A 16,243-nucleotide genomic window follows, 5' to 3' on the forward strand; every position below is an offset into this window, starting at 1 on the left:
AATATCCCACCCAGTCTAATCCCACTCTCCCCCTCACTCCCCGCACCCTTTAATATCCCACCCAGTCTATTCCCACTCTCCTGCTCACTCCCCGTACCCTTTAATATCCCACCCAGTCTAATCCCACTCTCTCCCTCACTCCCCGTACCCTTTAATATCCCACCCAGTCTAATCCCACTCTCCCCCTCACTCCCCACACCCTTTAATATCCCACCCAGTCTAATCGCACTCTCCCCCTCACTTCCCACACCCTTTAATATCCCACCCAGTCTAATCCCACTCTCCCCCTCACTCCCCGTACCCTTTAATATCCCACCCAGTCTAATCGCACTCTCCCTCTCACTCCCCACACCCTTTAATATCCCACCCAGTCTAATCCCACTCTCCCCCTCACTCCCCGCACCCTTTAATATCCCACCCAGTCTAATCCCACTCTCCCTCTCACTCCCCGCACCCTTTAATATCCCACCCAGTCTAATCCCACTCTCCCCCTCACTCCCCGCACCCTTTAATATCCCACCCAGTCTAATCCTACTCTCCCCCTCACTCCCCATACCCTTTAATATCCCACCCAGTCTAATCCCACTCTCCCCCTCACTCCCCGTACCCTTTAATATCCCACCCAGTCTAATCCCACTCTCCCCCTCACTCCCCACACCCTTTAATATCCCACCCAGTCTAATATCACTCTCCTGCTCACTCCCCGTACCCTTTGATATCCCACCCAGTCTAATCCCACTCTCCCCCTCACTCCCCGTACCCTTTAATATCCCACCCAGTCTAATCCCACTCTCCCCCTCACTCCCCACACCCTTTAATATCCCACCCAGTCTAATCCCACTCTCCCCCTCACTCCCCACACCCTTTGATATCCCACCCAGTCTAATCCCACTCTCCTGCTCACTCCCTATACCCTTTAATATCCCACCCAGTCTAATCCCACTCTCCCCCTCACTCCCCGCACCCTTTAATATCCCACCCAGTCTAATCCCACTCTCCCCCACTCCCCGTACCCTTTAATATCCCACCCAGTCTTATCCCACTCTCCCCCTCACTCCCCGTACCCTTTAATATCCCACCCAGTCTAATCCCACTCTCCCCCTCCCTCCCCACACCCTTTAATATCCCACCCAGTCTAATCCCACTCTCCTGCTCACTCCCCGCACCCTTTAATATCCCACCCAGTCTAATCCCACTCTCCCCCTCACTCCCCGTACCCTTTAATATCCCACCCAGTCTAATCCCACTCTCCCCCTCACTCCCCACACCCTTTAATATCCCACCCAGTCTAATCCCACTCTCCCCCTCACTCCCCGTAACCTTTAATATCCCACCCTGTCTAATCCCACTCCCCGTACCCTTTAATATACCACCCAGTCTAATCCCATTCTCCCCCTCACTCCCCGTACCCTTTAATATCCCACCCAGTCTAATCCCACTCTCCCCATCACGCCCCACACCCTTTAATATCCCACCACTCTAATCCCACTCTCCCTCTCACTCCCCACACCCTTTAATATCCCACCCAGTCTAATCCCACTCTCCCCATCACTCCCCACACCCTTTAATATCCCACCAGTCTAATCCCACTCTCCCTCTCACTCCCCACACCCTTTAATATCCCACCCAGTCTAATCCCACTCTCCCCCTCACTCCCCGCACCCTTCAATATCCCACCCAGTCTAATCCCACTCTCCCTCTCACTCCCCGTACCCTTTAATATCCCACCCAGTCTAATCCCACTCTCCCCCTCACTCCCCGTACCCTTTAATATCCCAACCAGTCTAATCCCACTCTCCCCCTCACTCCCCGCACCCTTTAATATCCCACCCAGTCTAATCCCACTCTCCCCCTCACTCCCCGCACCCTTTAATATCCCACCCAGTCTAATCGCACTCTCCCTCTCACTCCCCACACCCTTTAATATCCCACCCAGTCTAATCCCACTCTCCCCCTCACTCCCCGCACCCTTTAATATCCCACCCAGTCTAATCCCACTCACCCTCTCACTCCCCGCACCCTTTAATATCCCACCCAGTCTAATCCCACTCTCCCCCTCACTCCCCGCACCCTTTAATATCCCACCCAGTCTAATCCTACTCTCCCCCTCACTCCCCATACCCTTTAATATCCCACCCAGTCTAATCCCACTCTCCCCCTCACTCCCCGTACCCTTTAATATCCCACCCAGTCTAATCCCACTCTCCCCCTCACTCCCCACACCCTTTAATATCCCACCCAGTCTAATATCACTCTCCTGCTCACTCCCCGTACCCTTTGATATCCCACCCAGTCTAATCCCACTCTCCCCCTCACTCCCCGTACCCTTTAATATCCCACCCAGTCTAATCCCACTCTCCCCCTCACTCCCCACACCCTTTAATATCCCACCCAGTCTAATCCCACTCTCCCCCTCACTCCCCACACCCTTTGATATCCCACCCAGTCTAATCCCACTCTCCTGCTCACTCCCTATACCCTTTAATATCCCACCCAGTCTAATCCCACTCTCCCCCTCACTCCCCACACCCTTTAATATCCCACCCAGTCTAATCCCACTCTCCCCCACTCCCCGTACCCTTTAACATCCCACCCAATCTAATCCCACTCTCCCCCTCACTCCCCGTACCCTTTAATATCCCACCCAGTCTAATCCCACTCTCCCCCACTCCCCGTACCCTTTAATATCCCACCCAGTCTTATCCCACTCTCCCCCTCACTCCCCGTACCCTTTAATATCCCACCCAGTCTAATCCCACTCTCCCCCTCCCTCCCCACACCCTTTAATATCCCACCCAGTCTAATCCCACTCTCCTGCTCACTCCCCGCACCCTTTAATATCCCACCCAGTCTAATCCCACTCTCCCCCTCACTCCCCGTACCCTTTAATATCCCACCCAGTCTAATCCCACTCTCCCCCTCACTCCCCACACCCTTTAATATCCCACCCAGTCTAATCCCACTCTCCCCCTCACTCCCCGTAACCTTTAATATCCCACCCTGTCTAATCCCACTCCCCGTACCCTTTAATATACCACCCAGTCTAATCCCATTCTCCCCCTCACTCCCCGTACCCTTTAATATCCCACCCAGTCTAATCCCACTCTCCCCATCACGCCCCACACCCTTTAATATCCCACCAGTCTAATCCCACTCTCCCTCTCACTCCCCACACCCTTTAATATCCCACCCAGTCTAATCCCACTCTCCCCATCACTCCCCACACCCTTTAATATCCCACCAGTCTAATCCCACTCTCCCTCTCACTCCCCACACCCTTTAATATCCCACCCAGTCTAATCCCACTCTCCCCCTCACTCCCCGCACCCTTCAATATCCCACCCAGTCTAATCCCACTCTCCCTCTCACTCCCCGTACCCTTTAATATCCCACCCAGTCTAATCCCACTCTCCCCCTCACTCCCCGTACCCTTTAATATCCCAACCAGTCTAATCCCACTCTCCCCCTCACTCCCCGCACCCTTTAATATCCCACCCAGTCTAATCCCACTCTCCCCCTCACTCCCCGCACCCTTTAATATCCCACCCAGTCTAATCGCACTCTCCCTCTCACTCCCCACACCCTTTAATATCCCACCCAGTCTAATCCCACTCTCCCCCTCACTCCCCGCACCCTTTAATATCCCACCCAGTCTAATCCCACTCTCCCTCTCACTCCCCGCACCCTTTAATATCCCACCCAGTCTAATCCCACTCTCCCCCTCACTCCCCGCACCCTTTAATATCCCACCCAGTCTAATCCTACTCTCCCCCTCACTCCCCATACCCTTTAATATCCCACCCAGTCTAATCCCACTCTCCCCCTCACTCCCCGTACCCTTTAATATCCCACCCAGTCTAATCCCACTCTCCCCCTCACTCCCCACACCCTTTAATATCCCACCCAGTCTAATATCACTCTCCTGCTCACTCCCCGTACCCTTTGATATCCCACCCAGTCTAATCCCACTCTCCCCCTCACTCCCCGTACCCTTTAATATCCCACCCAGTCTAATCCCACTCTCCCCCTCACTCCCCACACCCTTTAATATCCCACCCAGTCTAATCCCACTCTCCCCCTCACTCCCCACACCCTTTGATATCCCACCCAGTCTAATCCCACTCTCCTGCTCACTCCCTATACCCTTTAATATCCCACCCAGTCTAATCCCACTCTCCCCCTCACTCCCCACACCCTTTAATATCCCACCCAGTCTAATGTCACTCTCCCCCACTCCCCGTACCCTTTAACATCCCACCCAATCTAATCCCACTCTCCCCCTCACTCCCCGTACCCTTTAATATCCCACCCAGTCTAATCCCACTCTCCCCCTCCCTCCCCACACCCTTTAATATCCCACCCAGTCTAATACCACTCTCCTGCTCACTCCCCGCACCCTTTAATATCCCACCCAGTCTAATCCCACTCTCCCCCACACTCCCCACACCCTTTAATATCCCACCCAGTCTAATCCCACTCTCCCCCTCACTCCCCGTAACCTTTAATATCCCACCCTGTCTAATCCCACTCCCCGTACCCTTTAATATACCACCCAGTCTAATCCCACTCTCCCCCTCACTCCCCGTACACTTTAATATCCCACCCAGTCTAATCCCACTCTCCCCATCATGCCCCACACCCTTTAATATCCCACCCGTCTAATCCCACTCTCCCTCTCACTCCCCACACCCTTTAATATCCCACCCAGTCTAATCGCACTCTCCCCATCACTCCCCACACCCTTTAATATCCCACCAGTCTAATCCCACTCTCCCTCTCACTCCCCACACCCTTTAATATCCCACCCAGTCTAATCCCACTCTCCCCCTCACTCCCCGCACCCTTTAATATCCCACCCAGTCTAATCCCACTCTCCCTCTCACTCCCCGTACCCTTTAATATCCCACCCAGTCTAATCCCACTCTCCCCCTCACTCCCCGTACCCTTTAATATCCCACCCAGTCTAATCCCACTCTCCCCCTCACTCCCCGCACCCTTTAATATCCCACCCAGTCTAATCCCACTCTCCTGCTCACTCCCCGTACCCTTTAATATCCCACCCAGTCTAATCCCACTCTCCCCCTCACTCCCCGTACCCTTTAATATCCCACCCAGTCTAATCCCACTCTCCCCCTCACTCCCCGTACCCTTTAATATCCCACCCAGTCTAATCGCACTCTCCCCCTCACTTCCCACACCCTTTAATATCCCACCCAGTCTAATCCCACTCTTCCCCTCACTCCCCGTACCCTTTAATATCCCACCCAGTCTAATCGCACTCTCCCTCTCACTCCCCACACCCTTTAATATCCCACCCAGTCTAATCCCACTCTCCCCCTCACTCCCCGCACCCTTTAATATCCCACCCAGTCTAATCCCACTCTCCCTCTCACTCCCCGCACCCTTTAATATCCCACCCAGTCTAACCCCACTCTCCCCCTCACTCCCCGCACCCTTTAATATCCCACCCAGTCTAATCCTACTCTCCCCCTCACTCCCCGTACCCTTTAATATCCCACCCACTCTAATCCCACTCTCCCCGTCACTCCCCGTACCCTTTGATATCCCACCCAGTCTAATCCCACTCTCCCCCTCACTCCCCGTACCCTTTAATATCCCACCCAGTCTAATCCCACTCTCCCCCTCACTCCCCGCACCCTTTAATATCCCACCCAGTCTAATCCCACTCTCCCCCTCACTCCCCACACCCTTTAATATCCCACCCAGTCTAATCCCACTCTCCTGCTCACTCCCTATACCCTTTAATATCCCACCCAGTCTAATCCCACTCTCCCCCTCACTCCCCGCACCCTTTAATATCCCACCCAGTCTAATCCCACTCTCCCCCACTCCCCGTACCCTTTAATATCCCACCCAGTCTAATCCCACTCTCCCCCTCACTCCCCACACCCTTTAATAGCCCACCCAGTCTAATCCCACTCTCCTGCTCACTCCCTATACCCTTTAATATCCCACCCAGTCTAATCCCACTCTCCCCCTCCCTCCCCGTAACCTTTAATATCCCACCCAGTCTAATCCCACTCTCCCCCTCACTCCCCGTAACCTTTAATATCCCACCCAGTCTAATCCCACTCTCCCCCTCACTCCCCGTACCCTTTAATATCCCACCCAGTCTAATCCCACTCTCCCCATCACTCCCCACACCCTTTAATATCCCACCAGTCTAATCCCACTGTCCTGCTCAGTGAGTTACTGAAAACACTCTCTGAGCGACGGTTGAATGAGGTGCTCTGCCTGGAAGGACTGTAAAGGTGACGGGTGTTGATGATTTTGGGCCAAATTTGGACCCTGGGTCTACTCCAGCTTCCAAAACTGTCACATAGGTCAACCCAACTGGTCAATAAGCCGAGTTTGCTTCTACCACGGGTTTGATGGCTGGCGGAGAACAACAGGCAGATTTACGGACAGGAAATCACCGGACTACATTACCCTGAAGGAGCAGGTTCTGCTCTCGCGCTGAAGACTGGCAAGCACGTATGCACACCACACATATACACCACACGCACACACACCACACGCACACACCACACGCGCACACGACACACCACACGCTCACACCACACACGCTCACACCACACACACTCACACCACACACGCTCACACCACACACGCTCACACCACACACGCTCACACCACACACGCTCACACCACACGCGCTCACACCACACGTGCACACACCGCACACGCTCACACCACACACGCTCACACCACACACGCTCACACCACACGTGCACACACCACACACGCTCACACACCACACATGCTCACACCACACACTATCACACTACACACGCTCACACCACACGTGCACACACCACACACCACACGCACACGCCACACACGGACACACCACACGCGCACACACCACACGCACACACACCACACGCTCACACCACACACGCTCACACCACACACGCTCACACCACACGTGCACACACCACACACGCTCACACACCACACACGCTCACACCACACACGCTCACACCACACACGCTCACCACACGTGCACACGCCACACACCACACGCACACGCCACACGCACACACACCACACGGACACACCACACGCGCACACACCACACGCACACGCACACACACCACACGCTCACACCACACGCACACCACACGTGCACACACCACACGCACACACACCACACGCACACACACCACACACCACACGCACACACACCACACGCACACACACCACACACACACCACACACATGCACACAGACAGCTCCCACTGTAAACACATCACACTCAACTGCTACAAATCACTTTTTATTTTTCCAAAAAGTAACAGGAAACATGACGAACATTCCAGAAGACAACGCAGTCCTCCCTATTGAGGAGAATACGGAATTGAATATAAACCAGGAACAGCGGAATAAATCCTGCGCGTTGCCACGGAAATTGCTAATGAGGCAAATCAGGGAACTAAAGAGATGAAACGGGCCAGAGTTGCTGCGATAGTTTCCGGCAGTTTCCGGCCGGAAATGCAGTGCGTCGGCAGTCACTGCCGTTTTCACTCACACGCCCTGCGCCCAGTCACTGGAGGGACTGAGTCAGTCGCAGAACGCAAGTGATGACCGACACGCAAACCTGCGTTCAATATAAAAATCAATTATTGCAGTGTGACGATCTTAAATTAAACTTGTTTCTCCAGCGCCTTTCACAAACTCAGGACGTCCCGAAGCGCTTGACAGCCAACGAAGTACTTTTTATTTATTTATTTGTTTACGGGACGTGGGCATCGCTGGCAAGGCCGGCATTTATTGCCCATCCCTAGTTGCCCTCGAGAAGGTGGTGCTGAGCTGCCTTATGCAACTGAGAGGTTCGCTGGGCCATTTCAGAGGGCAGTTAAGAGTCGACCACATTGCTGTGGGTCTGGAGTCACATATAGGCCAGACCGGGTAAGGACGGCAGATTTCCTTCCCTAAAAAAGGACACTAGTGAACCAGATGGGTTTTTACAACAATCCGACAGTTTAATGATCACCATTACTGACACTAGCTTTTTTATTCCAGTTTTATTTTAATTAATTGAATTTAAATTCCCCAGCTGCCGTGGTAGGATTTGAATTCACGTCTCGCGGATCATTAAGTCCAGGCCCTTGGATTACTGGCCCAGTGACATAACCACTGTACTGCCGTGCCCACAAGTCCAGTCAGTGAAGTTGCTTCATTTGTCAAAGAGCAGGAGGTGAAAATTTCGACAAGTTCGGAATCCACCAGATTACTGGCGAGGAGCTAAGCCAATCGAACCACTCGTGCCTCACACTGCGCACACGCTCCTCACCCTCTCAGCCAGTCATTGGAAGGCAATGGAACTACAGCAATTTCATATCGATATATTTATTTACGATAGCAAAATACTGCGGATGCTGGAAATCCGAAATGACAACAGGACATGCTGGAAAAACTGAGCAGGCCAGGCAACATCCGTGGAGAGAGAAACAGAGTCAACGCTTCGGGTCCTGAAGAAGGGTTTCGACCTGAAACGTTGACTCTAATTTCTCTCCATGGATGTTGCCCGGCCTGCTGAGTTTTTCCAGCATTTTCTGTAGATATTTATTTACATATCCCACCCCACCCCCCAAAAAAAAAGACCGACGAGGCATAATCTCAAGACAACGGCAAACTCGAAGCTTGCTCTTCCCCGAGGTTTGACGGACTCGATACGGTGCTCACTGAGGAAGCTCAGGCTCTTTGCTCGGGTGACCTGGCACAGACACCGAAACCTAAACACACGGGAAGCGAGCTTAGAGACATGGCTGGCAATGTCTGGGGGGGCCTTGGCCCCCCTCCCAAAATAGACACAAGCGAGGCACAACCAGTAATAACATGCATTAGGGAGCAAGAAGGAAAGCTGGCCGTGATAACCAGTCCTCACTGCTCCAAGTCACCGCTGACACACAGACAGGGCCTGACTCGGGAAGGTAATGGGATCGCGGGCGATACTTGCAGAGACAGAGGTACCACAAGGTCCGCGTGCAGACCCCCCCCCCACTCTCCCCTCCCCCACCCGAACACACAAAATTAAAGAAAACTTAAAAGACGATCAGAAACTCCTAGGTTACCCAGTAGGCCGCACAAACACCGGCTAAACCCTGGCCTTTATACAACAAAGACCAGGCTGTCAGTGGATTAGAAACGTGACGATCACGACCTCCGAACGCCCCGAAACGCTTCACAGCCAATTTTGCGAAGTGTAGTCACTGTTGTAATGTAGGAAACGAGGCAGTCAATTTGCGCACAGCAAGCTCCCACAAACAGCAACATGATAACGACCGGATAATCTGTTTTAGTGATGTTGGTTAAGGGATAAATATTGACCCAAGGACACCGGGGAGAACTCCCCCTGCTCACCTTCGAAATACTGTCCATGGGATCTTTAACATCCACCTGAGAGAGCAGACGGGGCCTCGGTTTAACGTCTCATCCGAAAGACCGCACCTCCAACATTGCAGCGCTCCCTCAGTACTGCCCCTCCGACAGTGCGGCACTCCCTCAGTACTGCCCCTCCGACAGTGCAGCGCTCTCTCAGTACTGCCCCTCCGACAGTGCAGCGCTCCCTCAGTACTGCCCCTCCGACAGTGCGGCACTCCCTCAGTACTGCCCCTCCGACAGTGCGGCGCTCCCTCAGTACTGCCCCTCTGACAGTGCGGCGCTCCCTCAGTACTGCCCCTCCGACAGTGCGGCGCTCCCTCAGTACTGCCCCTCCGACAGTGCGGCGCTCCCTCAGTACTGGCCCTCTGACAGTGCGGCGCTCCCTCAGTACTGCCCCTCCGACAGTGCGGCGCTCCCTCAGTACTGCCCCTCCGACAGTGCAGCGCTCCCTCAGTACTGCCCCTCCGACAGTGCGGCGCTCCCTCAGTACTGGCCCTCCGACAGTGCGGCGCTCCCTCAGTACTGCCCCTCTTTTTGGGGGGGGCGGGGGGAGAAGAGATCCCAACCTCACTATTAGGAAGAAAAATAAAATCCAGGCAACAAAAAAAAAACGTTGATTTTATTTGGCCTCGAATAATGTGACATTCTTACCCGGCAAGCACTCAGATTCAGCAGCATCTCCACTCTGGACCCACAGGGAACTTCCTAAACAACTGTGCAAATATTTCACGTAAACACTGACTCCGACTGAGACCAGTTCCAGGAGCCCAGCGAGGAAAGTTGGTGGCCTAAACAGGAGAGCCATCCTGGAGTTCGGGAGAAAAAGATTTATTTTCTTTGGTTTCCGCTCAAACTCCACCGCGTGTGACGAGAGCTTTGGACATTCATGCCAGAGATTGATTGATGTGAGCGTCCCACGAGCGCGTGCAGGATCAGCCCCCTCTGACTGAAGGCAGTCGCAGCGCGTCCCACCGTGAATTACCATCGAGCTGTAAGTGGGCTGGGACATCATTCACGGACCGCTGGGATCGGAGCGAGTTGGAGAATGAATGCAGCGGCCTTACTCCCCGCTACCCCACTGTCACCGTACACACCCACCCACCCCTGCCCCCACCCCACTGCCACCCTACACACCCACCCCCCAACCCCACTGTCACCCTAAACACCCACCCACCCCTGCCCCCGCCCCACTGCCACCCTACACACCCACCCCCCAACCCCACTGTCACCCTAAACACCCACCCACCCCCGACCCCACCCCACTGTCACCCTACACACCCACCCACCCCTGCCCCCACCTCACTGCCACCCTACACACCCACCCACCCCTGCCCCCGCCCCACTGCCACCCTACACACCCACCCACCCCTGCCCCCACCCCACTGCCACCCTACACACCCACCCACCCCTGCCCCCACCCCACTGCCACCCTACACACCCACCCACCCCTGCCCCCACCTCACTGCCACCCTACACACCCACCCACCCCTGCCCCCGCCCCACTGCCACCCTACACACCCACCCACCCCTGCCCCCACCTCACTGCCACCCTACACACCCACCCCCCAACCCCACTGTCACCCTAAACACCCACCCACCCCCGACCCCACCCCACTGCCACCCTACACACCCACCCACCCCTGCCCCCACCTCACTGCCACCCTACACACCCACCCACCCCTGCCCCCACCTCACTGCCACCCTACACACCCACCCACCCCTGCCCCCACCTCACTGCCACCCTACACACCCACCCCCCAACCCCACTGTCACCCTAAACACCCACCCACCCCCGACCCCACCCCACTGCCACCCTACACACCCACCCACCCCTGCCCCCACCTCACTGCCACCCTACACACCCACCCACCCCTGCCCCCACCTCACTGCCACCCTACACACCCACCCCCCAACCCCACTGCCACCCTACACACCCACCCACCCACCCTTGCCCCCGCCCCACTGCCACCCTACACACCCACCCACTCCTGCCCCTACCCCGCCACCCTACACACCCACCCACCCCTGCCCCCACCTCACTGCCACCCTACACACCCACCCCCCAACCCCACTGTCACCCTAAACACTCACCCACCCCTGCCCCCACCTCACTGCCACCCTACACACCCACCCCCCAACCCCACTGTCACCCTAAACACTCACCCACCCCTGCCCCCACCCCACTGTCACCCTACACACCCACCCACCCCCGACCCCACTGCCACCCTACACACCCACCCACCCCCGACCCCACTGCCACCCTACACACCCACCCACCCACCCCTGCCCCCACCCCACTGTCACCCTACACACCCACCCACCCCCCACCCCACTGCCACCCTACACACCCACCCACCCGCCCCCACCTCACTGCCACCCTACACACCCACCCACCCACCCACCCCTGCCCCCACACCACTGTCACCCTACACACCCACCCACCCACCCACCCCTGCCCCCACACCACTGTCACCCTACACACCCCCCACCCCGTCACCCTACACACCCCCCAACCCCACTGTCACCCACTGTCACCCTACACACCCCCCCACCCCGTCACCCTACACACCCAACCCCACTGTCACCCTACACACCCACCCACCCCACTGTCACCCTACACATACCCCCATCCCCCGCCCCCCCAACACCCATTTCCCCAGAGCTTGTAGGTGACATTTTAAAATCAAAGATTTGGTTATTAGTCAGTTAACCTCGAGATTCACTTTAACCAGGAGGGGAGGCGGTGGAAACAATGAACCGACACAAATCTTTGAAGGTGGCAGGGCAGGTTGAGAAGGCTGTTAAAAAAAGCATACGGGATCTTTGGCTTTATTAATAGAGGAATAGAGTACAAAAGCGAGGAAGTTATGCTAAACCTTTATAAATCACTGGTTAGGCCTCAGCTGGAGTCTTGTGTCCAATTCTGGGCACCGCACTTTAGGAAGGATGTCAAGGCCTTGGAGAGGGTGCGGAGGAGATTTACCAGAATGGTTCCAGGGATGAGGGACTTCAGTGATGTTGAGAGACTGGAGAAGCTGGGGTTGTTCTCCTTAGAGCAGAGAAGGTTAAAGGGAGATTCAATGGAGGTGTTCAAAATCATAAAGGGTTTTGACAGAGTAAATAAGGAGAAACTGTTTCCAGTGGCAGGAGGGTCGGGAACCAGAGGACACAGATTTAAGGTGATTGGCAAAAGAACCAGAGGGGAGATGAGGAGAATGTTTTTACGCAGCGACTTGTTGTGATCTGGAATGCGCTGCCTGAAAGGGCGCTGGAAGCAGATTCAATAGTAACCTTCAAAAGGGGGAATTGGATAAATACTTGAAAAGGAAACATTTGCAGGGCTGTGGGGAAAGAGCAGGGGGAGTGGGACTGATTGAAGAGCTCGTTCAAAGAGCCAGCACAGGCAGGATGGGCCGAATGGCCTCCTCCTGTGCTGTCTGATTCTAACTTAACCAGCAACTACTTTGTTTTGGTGTCTTGCCCATTTTCCCTAAACCTGGAATCACTCTTTCTCGATTTAGTGCATCTGCTGTCCTCCTGTGTTGCCCCTTCACCTGGGGTCATCAGAGAGACGGCCAACGCTTAAAGAGGCATCAGAGGGGTCAACGGAGCCAAGAAAGAAAGATTCAAATCAACGCAAGCCTAAATCACAGGGATCAATCGCAGAGGAGGGCTTCAAACCGGCGGAGGACTTCAGACTGGCGGAGGGAGGACTTCAGACCGGCGGAGGGAGGACTTCAGACCGGCGGAGGGAGGACTTCAGACCGGCGGAGGGAGGGCTTCAGACCGGCGGAGGGAGGGCTTCAGATTGGCGGAGGGAGGACTTCAGACCGGCGGAGGAGGACTTCAGACTGGCGGAGGGAGGACTTCAGACTGGAGGAGGGAGGGCTTCAGACCGGCGGAGGGAGGACTTCAGACCGGCGGAAGGAGGGCTTCAGACCGGCGGAGGGAGGGCTTCAGACCGGCGGAGGGAGGGCTTCAGATTGGCGGAGGGAGGACTTCAGACCGGCGGAGGGAGGGCTTCAGACCGGCGGAGGGAGGGCTTCAGACCGGCGGAGGGAGGGCTTCAGACCGGCGGAGGGAGGACTTCAGACTGGCGGAGGGAGGACTTCAGACTGGAGGAGGGAGGGCTTCAGACCGGCGGAGGGAGGACTTCAGACCGGCGGAGGGGAGGACTTCAGACCCGGCGGAGGGAGGGCTTCAGACCGGAGGAGGGAGGGCTTCAGACCGGAGGAGGGAGGGCTTCAGACCGGCGGAGGGAGGGCTTCAGACCGGCGGAGGGAGGGCTTCAGACCGGCGGAGGGAGGGCTTCAGACCGGCGGAAGGAGGGCTTCAGACCGGCGGAGGGAGGGCTTCAGACTGGCGGAGGGAGGGCTTCAGACCGGAGGAGGGAGGGCTTCAGACCGGCGGAGGGAGGGCTTCAGACCGGCGGAGGGAGGGCTTCAGACCGGCGGAGGGAGGGCTTCAGACCGGCGGAAGGAGGGCTTCAGACCGGCGGAGGGGAGGGCTTCAGACCGGCGGAGGGAGGGCTTCAGACCGGAGGAGGGAGGACTTCAGACCGGAGGAGGGAGGGCTTCAGACCGGAGGAGGGAGGGCTTCAGACCGGCGGAGGGAGGGCTTCAGACCGGCGGAGGGAGGGCTTCAGACCGGCGGAGGGAGGGCTTCAGACCGGCGGAGGGAGGGCTTCAGACCGGCAGAGGGAGGGCTTTGAGACTCTGTGAGCTGGAACTCCAGCCCAACCCAACGGCAAATCTGGGATCGCTGTGACCTGGAGCGATTCCGAACCGTGCAGTAACCATCAGGACAACACAAAGGGCAGTGGAAATCTGGAACTCTCTCGCCCAAAAGGCTGTGGGTGCTGGGGGGGGTCAATTGGAGAGAAACAGATTTTTTTGTTGGGTGAGGGTATCGAGGGATACGGAGCAAAGGAGGGAGGATGGAGTTCAGGTGCAGATCAGCAATGATCTGACTGAATGGCGGAGCAGACTCGAGGGGCTGAATGGCTGCCTCCTCCTGTTCCACACAGCAAGATCCCACAAACTGCAATGTGATAAATGACCTGATAATCTGTTTTAGTGATGTTGGTTGAGGGATAAATATTGGCCCCAGGACACCAGGGAGAACTCCCCTACTCTTCTTCGCAATAGTGGCCGTGAGGTCTTTTACATCCACCTGACACAGCAGACGGGGCCTCGGTTTAACGTCTCATCTGAAAGACGGCACCTCGACAGTGCAGCACTCCCAGTACTGCCCCTCCGACAGTGCGGCGCTCCCTCAGTACTGCCCCTCCGACAGTGCGGCGCTCCCTCAGTACTGCCCCTCCGACAGTGCGGCGCTCCCTCAGTACTGCCCCTCCGACAGTGCAGCACTCACTCAGTACTGCCCCTCCGACAATGCGGCTCTCCCTCAGTACTGCCCCTCCGACAGTGCAGCACTCCCTCAGTACTGCCCCTCCGACAGTGCGGCGCTCCCTCAGTGCTGCCCCTCCGACAATGCGGCTCTCCCTCAGTACTGCCCCTCCGACAGTGCAGCGCTCCCTCAGTACTGCCCCTCCGACAGTGCGGCGCTCCCTCAGTACTGCCCCTCCGACAGTGCGGCGCTCCCTCAGTACTGCCCCTCCGACAGTGCGGCGCTCCCTCAGTACTGCCCCTCTGACAGTGCAGCGCTCGCTCAGTACTGCACTGGAAGGGCCAGCCTGGATTATGGGCTCAAGTTTCTGGAGTGGGGCTCAAACCCACGACCTTCTGGCTCAGCCGCGAGAGAGCGAGCACGACCCACTGAGTCACGGCTGACACAAGAGTAGGGATGAGGCAGTGCAACACCCAGCAGCCAGAGGTGGGGAGGCAGATGTAGAGGTGGGAGAGGAGGTGGTTGGTGGGCGGGAGGGGGGGTGAGACCACCGAGGGATCAGTAAACATGGACGAGGGTTTAAAGGATGGGGAGGGGAGGAGGGGGCGATGGCCGAGAGTGTCGAGGTGCGGACGAAAGTTTCAGCGGACAAGGAAACGCACGTTTTGGGTTCGCGACCGTTCGTGCACAGTAGCAACACCTAGTGGTAGGAGGTGGGCTCGGCTACTCCTGTGAAATGTCCCTCTCCTGGATCACGTGCAGTTTGAGAGTTTGGACAGCTCCTGCTTAGGCTCCCGGCCAGACACACACCTCTGCGCCAGTGTAACACCCAGGGATTCACTTTTTATTTACAATATATTTACAGCCTATCCGCTGCAGCGCTACAAAAATATACCGTCTGTGGCTCCGATATCCAACCGAACCGCATTCATACATTCAGTATTTTCATACAAATCTGTGCAAAGTGTCCGACAATCTCAAGTGCAAATATTCTTCAGAAGGGTCGACATCGGAGAGGAGCTAAAGAGCGGGGAGAGAGAGGAGAGGGGGAAATGTAGAGGGAAACGCAGAGAGAGTAAAACATAGAAGAGAGAGAAACAACGGCAGAGAGAGAGAGGGAGCGAGAGAGAGACACACACGGAGGGAGGGGGAAGAGAGCCAGAAAGAGAGAGAAAATGAGTCAGAGGGTGAGAGAAAAAAAGAGGCAGTGTGAGATAGAGCGAGAGAGAAACTGAGAAAGACAGGGTGTGAAAAAGAAAAGCAGGGAGAAAAGATATGAGGAGGGGAAGGAGAGATAAAGAGAGGGGGAGGACAGATTTACATTGGGTCTTATTATGTCTCTCAGAAATGTCTCTAAGTGCTTCACCTACAAGGAGTGACGGGGCCTCAGCTAAACGTCTGGCCCGAAGGGTGGATCCTCAGACTAGGCCGCACTCCCTCAGTACTGCTTGAACCGGGGCTCGGACCCTCTTGTCTGCTCTGGCTC

At 56.1% G+C, this 16,243-nt stretch overlaps 1 protein-coding gene across 1 annotated transcript in view; it reads left to right on the forward strand.

Moving 5' to 3' along the window:
• Positions 1–16,243, forward strand: part of LOC147099662 (uncharacterized) — a 173,880-nt gene that overhangs the window by 62,704 nt on the left and 94,933 nt on the right. The gene's annotated exons all lie outside the window — the stretch shown is intronic.

Source organism: Somniosus microcephalus, chromosome 28 (genome assembly GCF_052327205.1).
Source record: "Somniosus microcephalus isolate GS21.2 chromosome 28, FLI_Smic_1.0, whole genome shotgun sequence".
NCBI classification, from domain to species: Eukaryota; Metazoa; Chordata; class Chondrichthyes; order Squaliformes; family Somniosidae; genus Somniosus; species Somniosus microcephalus.